The 17214-nt window shown below is 40.4% G+C and overlaps 1 protein-coding gene across 1 annotated transcript in view; it reads left to right on the forward strand.

The window, feature by feature from the left end:
- LOC123925147 (phospholipid-transporting ATPase IB-like) overlaps positions 1–17214 on the forward strand; it is a 596799-nt gene that overhangs the window by 107870 nt on the left and 471715 nt on the right. The gene's annotated exons all lie outside the window — the stretch shown is intronic.

A 17214-nucleotide genomic window follows, 5' to 3' on the forward strand; every position in this document is an offset into this window, starting at 1 on the left:
ATCTTTTTATGTGATTATCAGCATGCCATTTGGAATAGTGAGTTTCAAATCTATGAGGCAGTTTGAAATGAGGTCTTCAAAGCAGGTTGGGAATGTTTACAGATACTGTTTTGAATGAGTCATTTCAGGTGGGAGTTCTAGCTAACAAAAATCTTCATTAAACCAATAACTTGGGCTTTGTCAAGCTATTGCATTTCTTCTGGGCTTGTTTTAAAGGAAAATTGTTTAATATTGTTTTTGCTAAGATAAGTTTTAAATAGAATATTTGCCTTTCTAGAAAAAGAAATTGAGCACTGTCTGGTAGGTTTTACAGTATCGAAGTTTTGCAGTATTGTGCTGGGATCCTAATGCCTGAGGGGGCACGTTTGTCTTAAGGAATGAAGGGCACAAAACCTTCAGATGCCAGCTTGTGCGTGAATAGTGACGGTAGATGACACATTGTTCTAGGCCTAATATTACTGGGTGCTGAGAGGATGCATGATTCTCTTCCAAAGTCTGAGGAATTTAGGTAGCGACTGGTTGTAGTACATAGGCTGCTTAAAACTTAATAAACAATACCAAAGTCCTGGTAAGAATCACAACTTCCCTTTGATTCCTGTAAAGATGATTGTTTGAAAAAACCAAAGTTTACATATCTGAGACAGCTATTTCTGTCAAGGTTGGCAAAGGTAAAATACATAAAAATCCTCATCAAGAGTAATTTCTGGGCACCTGGGTGGCTCAGTTAGTTAAGCATCTGCCTTTGGCTCAGGTCATGATCTCAGGGTCCTGGGATTGAGCCCCGCATTGGGCTCTCTGCTTGGCGGTTAGTCTGCTTCTCCCTCTTCCTCTCCCCCCTTGCCCCCCACTTATGCTCTTGTATTCTCTTTTACTACCGCTCTCAAATAAATAAAATCATTTAAAAAAGAGTAATTTCTGTTGAACGCATTCCTGTTACCTACCTCAAAACTGCTTCAGGATGTTTTATTTATGCTGCTTTTATTGATCTATTTATATATTTTAATTTGTGTATATTGAAGATGTATAACTTGATTTGATGTGTGTATACATAGTGAAATGATTAGTTAAGCTAATCTCCTCTCCTCACTTAGTGACCATTCCCTCATCCATTTCTTCATGTTTTAGTTTAGAGGTAGATACACTAGGTTAATCTCCAAACCAGGCTCTGTATTTTCTGCACATGAATGACACTGCATGTTGGGAGTTCTTAACTGGTACCTACCAGCAGCAACTAATGCCGTAGAAGACTCTTGTAATTAGAACACTGTCAGGTTTACACTCTTGGATGAGGCTTTTGAGGCATGGTACAGATAAAAATACTCAAACTGGGGGACCTTTAGCACTATATTTCTGGTAACCATTGAAAGCAGGCCCTTTCCTGAAGTGTATTTTTAGAGACAGAAAAGCGTGTCAGCCTTGGGCCAGTTTTGTATTCGATGTTTCTACGGAAACAGCAAATATCTAGGAGAACAGATTCACATGGTCATTTCTTTAACAAATTGACCCTTATACAGGTGCATATGGAACGTACCTTGTACTGGATCAAAGACACGTCTGTGCCCTTCTCATTGTTGAAAATAGGCAAAGGTATTTGGCTTGAGAGTTTTAGTTAGTAACTTATTTCCCTTGTCCCCTACTCCCAAATTTTATTAAGTCTTACTGTCTTCTGTGAACTTGTGAGCATTTCTGATTCTTACTGAATAAAAAGAATTGAGTATGAGGATTTGTGAAGAACAAAACTGAATGAGAATTAGAGAAGGCTAAGGACCTAGGACCACTAAATGTAGTGAGTTCTGAATCAGATCTTGGAACAGAAAAAGTACAAAGTGGAAAGACTGAACTTTGAATAAATGATGTAGCTAGATTAGTATTGTGTCAGTGTTATTTTCGTATTTGCCTTAGTGATTTTTTTGAGGTAAGTAACATCCATTGTTTTTGGTTTTGATCCTTATGCTATGGTCATATTAACATTGTGGGAAAACTGGGTGAAGGGCGTATGGTGACTCTTTGTACTATTTTTTGCGACTCTTCTGTAAGGACAAACTTACCTGAAGAACCGAATACTACACTCCCGTTTTTGTGTTGGTGCTTTGGGAAATGTTCGGGTCCTTTATTGGAGACAGACAGGGAAGGGATAATGGTGGGAGGAGACTGGGCCCATCTCTTGACATGTTTGTGGTGCTAATTAGATGGGAGAATGCTTACTCCTTGGGTGTCAGACAACATTCCCTTAGATGGCTACACTGAGAGTCTGTTTTGCATAGCACCTGACCTACTTGTACAGAAGTTGAAAAGTAGGTAGCAAAGAGAATGCAGAAAATTCTGTGGTCAGAGTTTAGTCATGTGAGCTTTTGTGTATTTCTCTAGAAAGTAGCATCTAAGTGTTTAGTCCACTCACGGTCCAATCACTCAGCAGACAGCAAGAGCTTACTCAGAAATGCTACTCAGCATCCCTTTCAAGAGAGACAATGCTTACAGAGAACAAAAGGAAAGGTCTGACTGGTTGTTGGTGTCAGACACGCAGGGATGTTTTACAAAGAAATTTCCTGAAATCCATGAGGTTGAGTTTGATCATTTAAATGCTGATCTACCCTTTTCCCTTAAAGCCAGCTCTTCAAAACTTGAATTGCAGGTTTCGAGGTGCCCTTATTTTTTATATTAGATACAGTTAAAAAAGGATTTGGAGTTGAATTTGGGACATTGTTGGTCATTCTGAGAATTATTCTATATATCTTTGGTATTTGACACATAACTGTCGCTCCAAAGGAACACTGGCTGGTTTCAGTTTCAGGACTGCCTGAGAGAAGACATGCACTTGAGAGTGGGTTTAGTGCTCTCACAGAAGTTCTAGATTTATGTCCATTTATATCTCCAGACATGATTGCATGTCCCATTAGTAAAACACTTTACCATGAAACTTTAATATGTATATTAAGTATCTGTATATATATTACTGTCATTAGTTATTATGTCGACACTCAACATGTATTTAACTAAGGTTCTCAGTTAACAATTGGATGTCAACTCATGTTAATTTTTGATTGTCTTGACTACTTTTGGGTGACTTAATCTGATTTAATTACCCTAATGTTTAACCTAGTAGAGTGGATTCGAAGAGCTTTTATTAAGAAGAGAAGAATCAGTTCAGCTTTTTTGCTTTGTCATTTGCTTATTTTATTTCCTTTTTATTTATTTATTTTCATTTGCTTATTTTAAATCTGTGGTTGGCTTCATTGCATGATTCTCAAGCCACTTGTTCTTGGGAGGGTCAGTTGCGCTGAAATTAGCTAAGTTCCTCCATCAACGCACCTAACCGGACTCAGAAATGGAGATATGTGGTAACAAGCAGAGCGAACAGGCAGGAGAGGGGACTGCTGTTACTCCCTCATTTGTCCTCGCAGGCCACCAGGAATATAAATAGCACAGGGGGCTTAAACAACATTCTGTCACTATAACAAACACAGTGTTTCCTGTAGTTCTAGTCGTTGGAAGTTCAAGACCATTAGCAGCAGCATGGTCAGTTCTGCTGTGTGTTCTCTCTCTGGCTTGCAACAGCCTCTGCCTTGCTCTGTGCTCACGGAGAAGTGAAAGACCTAGCTCTCTGGTGTCCCTCCTGATAAGGACACAAAGCCCATCGTGGGGCCCCATGCTCATGACCTCATCTGCACTTTATCACCTCACAGAGACCCCGTCTCCAAGCACCATCACACTGCAGAGTAGAGCTTCCACATATCCATTTTCAGGGGATACCATTTAGTTCATTGTACCCCCCACTCCCTCTCTCCTCCTTAGGAAGCTTTTCTTCAAGCCATATTACTTAGGACCACGTGGGAGTACCAGGGCCAATCCATTCAGTAAAGGTTATTAAATCTTCTTACTTGCTCGGAGGTGCATGTGCATAGAAGCGGATGACCTCTTCCTGCCTTCTACTTTGGAGGCACAAGCTTTAGGTTTTCTCCAGAAAAGAGAGTCTATCTGCTTTGACCCATTCCGGTTTTGACTTCAGACCTCAGCAGCACTGAGACTGATCACAGCAATGGGACTTGGCACCACCTCTAACCCTGTGTTTGATACAGACTAGAACTGCTCTTCTGTCCCCTTTTATCAAGCCTGCTGAATTGGGGCTGGATGCTTGGCTCTGCTGCGGGGTGAGGCAGCCAGAAGGGGTAGGGGGGAAGCTTGCAAGTGAGTGATCAGTGAGCTGGGTTGGCAGAGGAGGTAGAGGTCAGCCTGACCGACAAGGTGTGCTTCATGTGGTTCATGTGGGGAGGGTATCGTTGGCATGGGGAAAGGCACGTGGGGAGGTGCAGAGGAGTAGAAAAGCTTGGTGTGTATCTTTCCTAGAAAGATGTGGAAGGAAGCAGGGGTGATGGATGGTATGCTGTGAGAAGTCAGGTGACTAGAGAGGGTTAGGTGTAGCCAGGAGAAGCTTTGTAAAGCACAAGTAACAGTATCGTATTTGTGTCTGAGAACCTTCCAGCACCCTGTGCAGTTTAGTTGTTGTTGCGCTATAGAAGCACGAGTCACCAGGTGTGGTTAGGTGGGAAGTGGTGGGTGGGTGGAAGAGTAGAAAAGCCTGGTCCTTAGGGGCCAGTTTTGGGGGCAGACAGGTGGGGGGACACTCTATTATTCCTGAGGATTTTTTTTTTAAATTCTACTCAGCAGTGAGTTAGGGCAAGGTCACTGACCTCAAAATACCAAGCATTTCCCCCTACATCAGGACTGCCCTTCCCCAGGGGATCGGAAGTATACGAAGTGCCTTCTGTTGGCTGAGTAGTGAAGGTGTGGAGCTTTTTGTCTCCCTCTTCCAGCAAGGTGGGAGCAGCATGGGCTCTGCCAGAGAGTCACCCCAGCTTCTAACAGATCTTTCTCTACCTTGAGATAATGTTTGATTCCAGGATATTTGACTCAGTAAGCAGAAACTATAGTACTGTACCTCATAGACTGGTAGGAATTTGGTGAGGACATGTATATAACCCAAGGTGTGGTATTATATATAATGCAGCTGAAAATCTGCCCCAGTTATCACTAATGTTCTTTAATGCAACTCCTGTTGCTCACTGTCCAATTATTCGGGAGCTACAACATTCAGAAGCTATAATGGGAGCAGGGTGGGCAGGGAGGTGGGTAAGGAAAGTGTACTTGAGTACTACTCGGTGCAAGGAACGGAGAGTAACTGAGGCGTGAACATGCAGGTTAAAGAATAACAAGGTAGATTTGAGGTGTTAGGGGCTTTTGTATATTTTTTCTAGTCTGCAACTTGCATAGGCAAGCACGCTGTTCTGAGCATTAGATAGGGCTGAGATGTGTTCAAGGGTGTGCGTCTGTGTCATCATTACATCAAGAAATAGATGGCTGCTTTTGGCTGTGTGGAGAGAACAGAGTCAAGTGTAAGTTCACACCAAACTCACTGAGACCTCCCCCTGCAACCAAACATCAGTGAGGGCTCTTGACCACAGAATGGTGAAAACCTTGTCCTTGGTCCAAATGGAGAACTAGAATGTTAACCAAGTTGTGAATATAGAGTCTGTATCTTCTCTCCCTCCCTCTCCCTTCCCCCACTCCCTCCCCTCTTTCCTTCCTTATTCTGGATGGTCAGCTTTTCAGCCATTTGGATTCTGAGTATTTAATTTGAATGCTTCATTGTTGATTCAGTCATATAAAGGAGTATTCTTAATCAAAAATATTACTTCTTTGTTTGTATTCCAGGAAAGGGTGGAGGTCTTGAGAGTATTACTATCTAGTATATGAATGTGTTACAAAGCCCTGACAGTTTAAAAATAGAGCTCTTGATTTTGAGATAGTAAGGTTATTTGCTGAATCGTATTGTAATTACTTCCCTAGTACACCAACTTTGTTAAAACTGCCTCATATGAATTTTTAATGTTACTTTTACAAATTAGAGTTCCTTAATCATTCTAATGTTGATGTATCAGTGAATTTAATTATTTCATGTAATGACTATGCCAAGGGCAGACAGAGACATTCACTTTTTCAGTATTACTGTTTCGCCTGCTGCCAGTCATTGTTTTCATTGTCACTTGTATTTTTATAAAGTTTTGTTCACTACATAAGCTCAGACATTACAAGATAAATACTTTTAAATGCAGGACAGAGTGAGTGTGTGTGTACCATACCACTGGTATTCTTTATGTGGAAGTCTTGATGTGGGTTAACCATATTTGTAAGCCAAGCACGGTAGAGATTATAAAGTCATGGAGCTCCAAAGCAAAAAATAGCCTAATGGGAGATTCCTACTGATGCCTTGACCAGTTTTCCTCCACCACTTTGTGTAAATATATTCACACATTGCATACCCTGCAATTCTTACATAATGCTTATAATTCATTTGTCCTACACATGAACATGTGTCTATGTTGGGAACTCATTAAGTCCCATGGTAAACCAGGCTAGGGCATGCTTACTTGATGGGGAAGTTCTTCCTTTTACACTGAGGCTTCTTGTGATTCCCACATAGAAAGAGCAGCAACTGGCCCTTAAGGCAGCTGTGAGTAGTTTTAGTCACTATAACAAAATACTCTGATATAACATTTGAATTAGTATTGATGAACTGTCAGGCATTTAATGTTTCCTGTAATAGTCACAGACTCATCTGTAGAGATAAGGTTTTTAGTATCATATAAATTTTGAGAAAATACTGAGATGGCTGGAGGCGGTCAGTCAGCAACCAACAATATTTTTGTGCATTTCTCTTCAAATGTCTTGGGATCATATATTTCTGGTTTCATGGTCCACTTGCTAGTATTTTCTTTGGATGGCATATGGGCACCCCACCATGTTTTGAAAAAAATACTTTATCATAAGTCATACACTTAATTACACAAGCTGTTTTTAATACAGTGTGAGCATTTGCTAGAGAGTAAAGTGTCTTACAGAAATCTATCCATTATATTTAAGGATTTTGGAATAGTAGACTACTTTATCAGAAAGCAGATTTTGATTTTAAATCCTAATATTTATGTAAATAGTTGGAAAATGTTGATTTAACATTCTTCACAGTCAGATGTTTTTCTCACATAGCAGTGAAGATAAATTGTTTTTTGAACTATCGTGCTAAGGGACCTCATGAATTTTAATATTTTGAGATATTATCATTAGAAAATATATAATAACTCGGGTGCCTGGCTGGCTCAGTCAGTGCAGCATGTGACTGTTGATCTTGGGGTTGTAAGCTTGAGCCCCATGTTGGGTGTAGAGATTACATAAAAATAAAATCTTTAAAAAATATATAATATCTAACCTTTAAAAGAAACTCTTACACTATTTATTTTCTGAAAATAATTCAGTATTTAAAAAAACAAAACAGGGGTGCTTGGGTGGCTCAGTGGGTTAAAGCCTCTGCCTTCGGCTCAGGTCATGATCCCAGAGTCCTGGGATCGAGCCCCACATTGGGCTCTCTGCTCCGTGGAGAGCCTGCTTCCTCCTCTCTCTCTGCCTGCCTCTCTGCCTACTTGTGATCTCTGTCTGCCAAATAAATTAAAAAAAAAATCTAAAAAAAAAAACACCCCAAAACAGCACACATCCACGGAATAATGTTTATAAGAGAAGAGAGCTGTGGTTGAGTTTTACAGGGGTGCAGTAACTATGTAGTAACTTCTCTGCTCAGTGAGACTAAAGATAGTCTCTGACTAAAAAGTGAATTGTCTTAAAATCTTTCTGCCAAAGTTTATGTGCCTAAAAACTATCCAGTGCATTTTTTGTGGAATTGGCACGAAATACTATCCATGCTGATATTTACTTTTGCCCTCAGTTTATCATTCTTCTCATGTTTGCATGCCACAGGCTGTGCTGAGGTTCTCCCTTCCTGTTGCATGTGTAAAGCTCACTTGGGGGACGGACGCCTGGGTGGCTCAGTCAGTTAAGTGTCTGGCTTCCACCCGGGTCCATCCCAGAGTCCTCGGATGAAGCCCCACGTCGGGGTCCCTGCTCAGTGGAGAGCCTGCTTCTCCCTCTGCCGACTCTGCTCCCTCTGCTTGTGCTCTCTCTCTTTCTCTCTTGCTCTATCTCAAACAGATAAATAAAATCTTTAAAAACAAAAAAAAGGTCACTTTGTTGGTGAGAATGCATATATAGCCCACTTTTTCTAAATATTACAATACATAAGAAAAATCTAGGTTTATTTGGTCTGAGGCAAGGATGATTTCTGTTTGAAACTAACACTTGACAGGATTTTCTGGAAGGTGGTCCTCATTTATGGTCATCCCTATCCTACATATCCTGCATATATCATAGGAATTATTGTGAAGATTCATTAGTTCAGTGAGTTAATATGTATAAAGCACTTTAAACAGTGCCTGACTGGGTGCTTTATGGATTTTGATGTTACTGTCATTTGCATTTTAGATTATATGTTTGGCAATAACTCTCCCACCAAACTTGTTACATACCACTTCAGTTAAAAACAACCAGGTTTTGAATTGTATTCAGGGGGATTAAAAAATAATGTGCAAATTGAGTAGGATGAGTGGATGAGTGTATTTAAGGAACAAACAAAAACAAACATTCTCTTTTTGCAGCAACCTGAGTAAGATTAACTTTAGTATTTGCCTGAGGTTATCGTGGGTAATTTTAAATTATTAAATATTTACCAGAAAAATGGTAATGGAAAAACTAGCAGTATAAACTATGGGGTTGGTTGGTTTGTTTGTTTTTTGACTTGTCAGAGAGGGAAGATAATTAGTTCAAGTAAAAGGGCTAAGAAAAATTAGCCTAGAAATCTTGGCTCCACCAGTGACTAGCAGAATAAATTTTCACCCGTACCTTCTTCTCTGAGCCTGGGTTTCCTCACTTGTTGGGTGGGAAGCAGACTTTCCTTGATTGCTTGTCACGTAGCTAAATGAGGTTGTAAATGTGAAATGTCTAGAATGTAATGCACCATGGATATCGTATATAACATCTTCCATAACCTGTCAGACAGGCTTATTGCTCTTTTTGATGGTGGTAAATACCCATAACTTTTATAAAAGTTACCATCTTAGCCATTTTTGAGTGTAGAGCTCAGGAGTGTTAAATACATTCATGTTGTTGTGTTACCAATCTCCAGAACCTTCTTCATCTTTCCAGAGTGATACTTAATGTCCAGGAAACAACTCCCCATTCCTCTACTTCCCTGGCCCAATGGTGACTATTATTCTCCTTTTGGTCTCTGTGAACCTGGTTACTCTGTGTATGACCTACCTCATGCAATAGTCCAATTACTCCTTGAGATTGCAGTTCGCCTCCACTCTGGGGAGTTCTGGTTCTCTGTCAGGTGGTCAGATTGTTTCCTTTAATTCTTGTTCGATTTATCTACTGGCTTGCAGTATATCACAGTGAACCCCATTAAAAAATAGATCTAAAGTTCAGAAGGAAATTCACACGATTCTTTTTCTTCCCCACTTCTGCAGTGTGGTTGACTTTATATGCCCTTCCTTCTCTGATGATCCTGGGAAAGGTGGGATTCTGGGACCAGGAGAACCAGAGGGCTGAGGAGGGAATGTAGGGGGATTGGCCTGGGGTTTTCAAGCCGGATCTGCTTTGTCAAGTAGATGTTTTCTATGACACTGCTTTGGGCTGTGCCTTCTTCACTTCTACCATGACCGCTGACCTCCACACCCATTTCCCTCCCATCCAGATTGTTGGAGGTTATGGGTCCACCAACAGTCAAGTGGCTATGCTAGTCCCTGTTCAGTGACCATTGCTACTTCTGTTTTGTCTTTGGTAAGACACACAAGCCTGTTCTCCTTCTGTCCCAGGTTGACTGTCCCGGCTCCCCTCATCCCTGCTCATCCTGCATTCTGGTGGCAGGGAGTATTCCCGGGCCTGGAGTCTCGGTACTTTCCTTAGAGTGCTCTTTTTCTGCAGAAGATTTCCCACCTAGTCAGCTCTGTCTCTTAAGGCTCAGGTCTCCCACCTCTTCAGCTTGTTCTCCTCTGTCCTGTATCCCCACCCTTTACCAGTTGAGCTGCCCCTGCCTGTGCCCCAGCTTTGCACAGACCCTTCTGTTGTAGAACTTAGCATGGTGCATCGTGTCTATTTTTGTGTCTCTGACTCTCCAGCTCTGCTGTATCATCCTTGATGGCAAAGTCTGTCTGTTTTATGCTGTGTTCTCCCAGCACTGAGCACAGTTCTGGCCAATAGGAAATGGAAAATCTTGGCTGAATGACTTTGCCCTACAGGTGAAGGTCAGAATTGCACAGAAAATAGGACTTGGCTTAATGTGTTGTTCTAAGATTTGCCTTCACACTTAATTGCTTATTGAACAAAGCAGAACCCCCAAAGCAGTTACGTAAGCCTCAAAAATTGATGTATTATGTGGTTTTGATGTGCTTTTATATACAAAGTACCCTTGCAAAGGGGCTGCTGAGTTAAATGCTTTTAATGTCAATTCTTTAGATTTAACAGACTGATGTCTGCCCTCAAATATGGGTGCCTTTGGGACTTAATGTGATTGTTGGCATCCTTAGTCATTTATATCAGTTGAAGTTTAAAATTTGTTCATTCATCAAAATTTATTTTTAGTACCTAGTACACACCAGTCGTTGTGCTTGGTGTTGGGGGTGCGGTGGTGGGAAAGCAAGGCGGCTGCGTTTGTGATTCTAATTCCTCTGTTACTATTGTTTTCTTCTTTCCCCATAGTTTTCTTTAGCTTTTTGGGTAGGTTTGAGAAAAAAGACTTAGAGAACAGAGGTGTAGTCTGTCTGCTTTTGGGCCCAGGTCCTCAGCCTCTTAAAAGGGGAGCTATGGGGGACCTGGGTGGCTCCTTTGGTTGGGCATCTGCCTTTGGCCCAGGTCGTGACCCCAGAGTCCTGGGATCGAGTCCTGCATCAGGCTCTCTGCTTAGCGCAGAGCCTGCTTCTCCCTCTCCCTCTGCCACTCACACCTCCTCGTGTTCTTTCTCTGCTTGAGAGAGAATCTCAAGCAGGCTCCATGCTCAGTGTGGACCTTGATGTGGGGCTCAGTCTTATTACCCTAGGATCATGACCTGAGCTGAAATCAAGAGTCGGACGCTTAACTGATTGAACCACCCAGGTACCCCTCTTCATGATTTTAAAATCAAAGACTCAATGAGGGCAATGAAATGTAACATTAGTGGTTTTATTTAGTAGTTGTCTAAGTTACACCTTTTGTAGACATTTTGGTTTTGTTAAATATCACTAGCTAGTTTCTTGACAGTTCTTGACATAAATATCTTAGCAGCTTATGACCAAAGGATTAAGGCTCAAAGTGTTATGGTATAAAAATGTTTGAATAAATAGTGATGCTTTTTGGTATTATAATAAAAATTAATCGACATGATTACATAAAATTTAATAAAATCAGTGTTTGTTGTTGGGTCTTTCTTTTCTGGTCAGTTTTGTTTTTATTTCATGATTGTTATTGAAAGTAATTTTGTAAATTAAGGAGGGGACTGTTTTAAAACCACACCAAACCACTCTCCTCTAGGTGTCACACACACCGGGTAAATGGGTCACCCCCTGCTGCTGGCGTCATGGCGAGCCAGCCCTGATCTAGCTCTGGACTCTGTCCCTGACCATGGAGCTGCAGTTCCTCCTGCCCCTGTGCCCGTGTATGTAGATGTAGCTCCCTATCTTCCAGGCCTGTTTCTTCCAGCCCTTTTCAAGGTCTCTTCCAGTTGTGAAAACCTAAGCTGGGCACCAGGCACAGGCAGAGCAGTGTTTCGGTTGACCTGTTGGCTCTTCTGGTCTCCAGGGCCCAATGCTGTGGGAGCAATTTTCTCTTGCCCGTTGGCAAAAGTTCAAGTTCATCCATGGATGCGGTTATTTGTTCCCTGCTGCTTTAGTCCCTGAGACTAGGAGTGAGGGGATTATTCTAGGTTTCCGCGTGCACTTGTAAGGAAGAGGTATTCTCTACAGGATCCAAAGTTCATTTGTTGAGACTTCTTAATTACATTTTTCAAGTCTATATTCTTAGTCTATCCAATTAGTCTGGTAATAGCATTAGTCTCCTGTTACAAAGTTTTTGATCAATTTTCTTTGTTTTACGTCTTTTTCCAGCTGCATTATTTAAAATATAGGATTTGTCCCACTGGGTGTAACATAGCTGTAATTAGTATTTTGGCCTTTGTTTGCTATTTTGGTATTAAACTTGACTGTATGTTAATATTATAGCCTTTGCTTTTTTGCTCGTGTTTGTGTTGTATGGTTTTGCTCATAAATTTTTCTGCGGTGAATAACAGAATCCTCTCAGAGATCCTTTTTCCTATTCAGTATGGGCACTTGACCTATTTTTAGAACTTCTTGATCATTTTATTTTTGTTTGCTTACCTTTTCCTTGATTTGGTTGATGAAATTCATAGTGGGATTACTAAACAAATGGAAAAATCTGGGGCAGAGTCATCCATTTTGGCCACATTGACTTGCAGATTCTGTAGGATAGTCAGGCAGGTGTGTCCAGAGAGTGCTGGGGTAGAGGTTGGGGCTGGAGGTGGATTTGGTGACCACGGGCACAGTGGTGGTAATTTGAACTGTGGAAGTGGAAAAGATTGGATGTTGAATAAGGCCAAGGGCAGAACCTTAGGGAAGATCTCTGTTTAAGGATCCAGCAGTGAAAGAAAAGGAGCCATCCGGGATGGAGGTGGTAACTGGAAAAGAGGGCTGCCGAAGCCCAGGATGGCTCCATAAGGAGGGAAGTAATGGTGTCAGATCTGGACAAGAATCCCTCCACTATGACAAGTCATTGAGCAAATTTCTGTTAACGAGAGTGTCAGAGGCCAGGTAGCTAAATGGGAGGTGGGGAGGATGGCAGGGTAGAATTGTCTTCTTGAATGAAGTTGGCAGTGAAGGGAAATGAGGAAAGGTGGAAAGAAGGGGGAAAGGGGAGGAATTTTAAGAACCGTCTTGTGGAAAGTCATGGAAAGGGGAGGCGGGATAGACTATGAATGTTGGGCCTGCAATATCAGATCCTGAGCTCAGGTGCAGAGGTGGACTTGTTCCCTTTCAAAGATAGGATGGGGGTGTGTGTGTGGTGTTCCTGGGGAGCTTAGTTGGTTGAGTGTCTGACTCCTGGTTTCGGTTCACGTCATGATCACATGGGTCATGAGATTCAAGCCCCACGTCAAGCTCTGCCCTTGGCATGGAGTCAGCTTGAGATTCTTTCCCTCTGCACCTCTCCCCACTTGTGTTCTCTCTCTAAAATAAAGAAAATCTTTAAAAAAAAACAAAGATAGGATTGAAATCGCTGAGGGTGTGTGTGCAGGCAGGTTGCGTGCTATGGGGAGCAAGGTAAATCAAATCCAATTGGCAGCTTCAGTGTACCCCAGACATGGGGGGGACACAACCTTAAAGTGAGGGTTTGGGGTAAGGTAGAGAGTTTAAGGAGATGGAATTGTTGGATCGGCTAGTAGTGCTTGGGAGAGGGAGCTTCCAGTCTCGGTGGCACAGAGAACTTAGGTGACATTGGAAAACACATATAGGTTACTTTATGTGAAGGGACCCACTTTATTTTGCTTTGTTGAATAATATACTTTAGTGTTTTAATCTTTTGTTTGGGGGAAATACCACATGGCATCAGTTTGAGTCTGTTGCTTTTTTGTGTATTGTAGGTATAATTTCCAAGTGGGGGCTTTGTGTATATTGGGATCTGTGAAAGCTTTGACCTTTCTGCCATTGCAGAGGATTCTTGCTGCCAATATTGAATCATTTATAAATATTTTACTAGGTTTCCTAGGAGCAAAATCATGGGGCAAAAGATATAAAAGCTTGTTTGGCAGAGATAAATGCAGGAAGGATTTATGATAAGAGGGAGAGAATGTAGGGAACATAGTTGATTATTTCTTTTGTTTTGTTTTTATATGTTTCTGTTTTGTTTTAAGAAGCAGGGAGGCTTGGTATCTTCTGGTTTTTAGAATAGTTGTTCTAGGACTCATTGGACCTTCATCTGTGTTTTAAAAACTGAAAACATAAGGCTTCAATTGATGTGAGGTTTCTGATATTTTTATAATTGTTCTTAAGCACAGTTAACTTTATCTTCCTATTTATTTTCTTGGACATCTTCTGTCTGAATCCTTCCAGCAGTGATAAGGGTGACTCTGATGATTTTTAGCAGTAATGTTAGCCAACACACAGACCTATGGGTATAGCATATAAGTGCCACCATGTTCTTCCAGTCCCCTAGTGGTCTTCGTTAACGAGCATCCCTGGTGTTCGTCTTCTTTCTTCTCAGAGCTTCACCTCTCCTATCTGTTTGCTGTTCCCGTTCACAGAGTGAGTTAAGTGTTTCCTCAGATTTCTCTTGAGCTAACTCTCCCACACCTAACACCTATATGGGCTTATAGATTAATGGAATATTATTGTCTATATTCTCCACACTGTACATGACATCCCCATGTACATGACTTAATTGTTTTATAAATGGAAGTTTGTACTTCTTGATTCCTTTCACCTATTTTGCCAGTCTCCTAACCCCCATCTCTGGCAACCACCAATTCATTCCCTGTATCTGAGACTTATTTTGTTCTGTTTTGTTTTTAGATTCCATAGAGAAGTGAAAGAAAGTCTTTCTCTGACTTATTTCACTTAGCATAATACCCTCCAGGTTCATCTATGTTGTTGCAAATGACAGGTTTTCCTTTTTTGTGACTGAGTAATACTCTGTGTGTGTGTGTGTGTGTGTGTGTGTGTGTGTGTGTACACACACCACATCTTTATCCATTCATTTATCAATAAGCACTTGGCCTTCTCCACATCTCGGCTCTTGTAAATATTGCTGCAGCAAGAGTGTCAGCTTTTTTTTTTTTTTTTTACTAGACTCTTTTAAGTTTTATTGTAAAAGGCCAATTCTACAATTAAAGACTTAATGCAATTGCATGGTGTCCTCCAAATAGATAACTGTTGAAGAGGAGACTGTGTGGGGAAAAAGGACATTTTAAAAAATGGGGCCAGTTGAATAAGTTGTGCAGTCTAGTTGACTTCTGTTTCTCTGGACCTGCCAACTCTTTGCCATCTCCCTCTTGATTATTAGAGATATGGATAGTTTCTCTATTGATTATGACTTATTTAAAAACCCTGCCTGAAATCTGCATTAAAAGGAAGCAATATTTTGTGTTTTTAGACAGAACAGTTTTTAGTTAAAGAAATTTGCAAAAAAAAAAAAATAGGTGGTGGGTGATAGGGAGGGCACGTATTGCATGGAGCACTGGGTGTGGTGCAAAAACAATGAATACTGTTATGCTGAAAAAATAAATAAAAAAAATAAAAAAAAATAAAGGCAACTTAATCTAAATTGACCTCAACTTCCTCACTAGAGAAAAATGAAGTTGATCTTACCTGTGAAGGGATTCTTAAAGACTAAATGCATGATGCAACTCCCCCCCCCCCCCCAATATGTGCCTGGGGATAGTGCCTGGGATACTTGGGATTTTTGGTCAACGCTGTCTTTGTTGTTATTGGTGGAATGGGAGGTGATGTGAATTAGTGATTGCCATATGTTAGGACCACTAGCAGCCCTTTGAACAGAATTCCATCTTTAAGAAATATTTCTGTCGACCTTAAAAACAAAATAGTTATTTTATTAGCAAAATGAGCTTATTTAGGAATAACAGGAATTGTAATTCAGGACAAGCAAACTATGGATGAAAACATAGGCAAGTCTGAAGAGAAAAAGGGAGGATCAGCTTTTATTAGATTTTAGAGATAAGTCAACACAGATTAATCACCTGCTTTGATAAATTCTTTGAAGTCCAAGGCAGGTTGTTAATATCAGAAAAAGATGGAGGGAATATTGTGTGTGATTAAAGAGACTGAATGAGCTTTTATTTTTTGTGAAGATTACAAGCTTCACATTTCAATGTAACACCCTTTCTTAGACAAAAGTTTATTCAGATTTAAGGGGAAAATAAAATTTTCTTTTCAGATAAATTCCTAGGAATATTTTTTATTTTATGATATTTTTCCTTTAATGGGAGAATTTGTGGGTATCTTAAGCCAATGAAAGCTAATAACTGTAATTTCGAACATTATTTTTTCCTCATCTACTTTCCCTCTTGAAGATAGTTGCATAAAAATAAGACTTTCACTCTCTGGTACTTGTTCATCATAATTTTTGCCTATTTTACTTACTCATAAGCTGTATACCCACACAAATGGATATGCACACTGAATGTTGGGTGCCCACTGTGGCCAGGCATCATGCTCTGTTTTGGAGAGCCAAAGTTCAATAGGTTGGGGCTGGCATGGCAGGAGAGAGAAGCAGATGCTTCACTATGGTGTGATGGATTTTATGAGAAGAGTATCAGTAGGAGTTCAGCAAATATAGCAGTGATATTTGTGTGCCTGACTGGAATTTTAGATGTCAGATGTCCATTAAAAGAATTTGAAATTTTATCTTTAAAATTTCTCAACATAGAAATCAGTAAGCTTTGTAATTTGTAAAATGACTCTATTCCTTCACTAATCATCCTTCTTACAAAGTGTTATTTTTCTGTATGTGAGTGTTTCTGGTAATCACAAATTCTCAAATGATACTACAGATTCACTCTCTCAGACATGAGCTTTACTTTTTTCTTGTACTGATGATGTGCTTGACAATTAAGCTTCTGTATAAAACTTTCCTTTTTGGTTATAGGATTGGCAGATGTGGATAATGCTGGCTTTGTTAATAAAATACCTTCGCCACGTTCAGAAGATAATGTTAGGTGGATGAAGCTAGATTCAGAAGGTTTTTTTTTTTCCCCCTGCAGGTGTGTTGGAGTAAAAATTTGAAAGTAGAGATTTTGGAGATCAGTAGTAGTAGTAAGCTAACATTTGTTGAACTTATTGCATGCCAAACACGATTTCTATTGACTCGATATTTAACTCTGCTACTTTGTAGATGATGAAACTGAAGCACAGAGTGATAAAATAATCAGCTCAGGGTTCTTTTAGTGTTGGGAAGGAAAAATTTTCCTTCTACTCTTCTAGGTTCTTTGGCTGGTCTAATTAAAATGACATAATTAGATTAAAAGGAAAGAAAACAAATTTAATTTTGTACTTATGGGATACCCATAAAAATATGGTGCTCAAGGTGAGTCAGGCTGTTAAGGCTTATATACCATCCTGAGCTGAGGGATGGGATAGGGGCTTGGGACTTCAAAGGAGAGGAGGGTAACCCATAGGATAATAAGACCAGATCTTTGGTAATTTGATGTTTGCCCTGCCATACAAATAGGTCATTCAGATAAAATTTATCTGTAGTCATAGTTCTTTCTCTGAGCCT

This window comes from Meles meles, chromosome 14 (assembly GCF_922984935.1).
Source record: "Meles meles chromosome 14, mMelMel3.1 paternal haplotype, whole genome shotgun sequence".
Taxonomy (NCBI): domain Eukaryota; kingdom Metazoa; phylum Chordata; class Mammalia; order Carnivora; family Mustelidae; genus Meles; species Meles meles.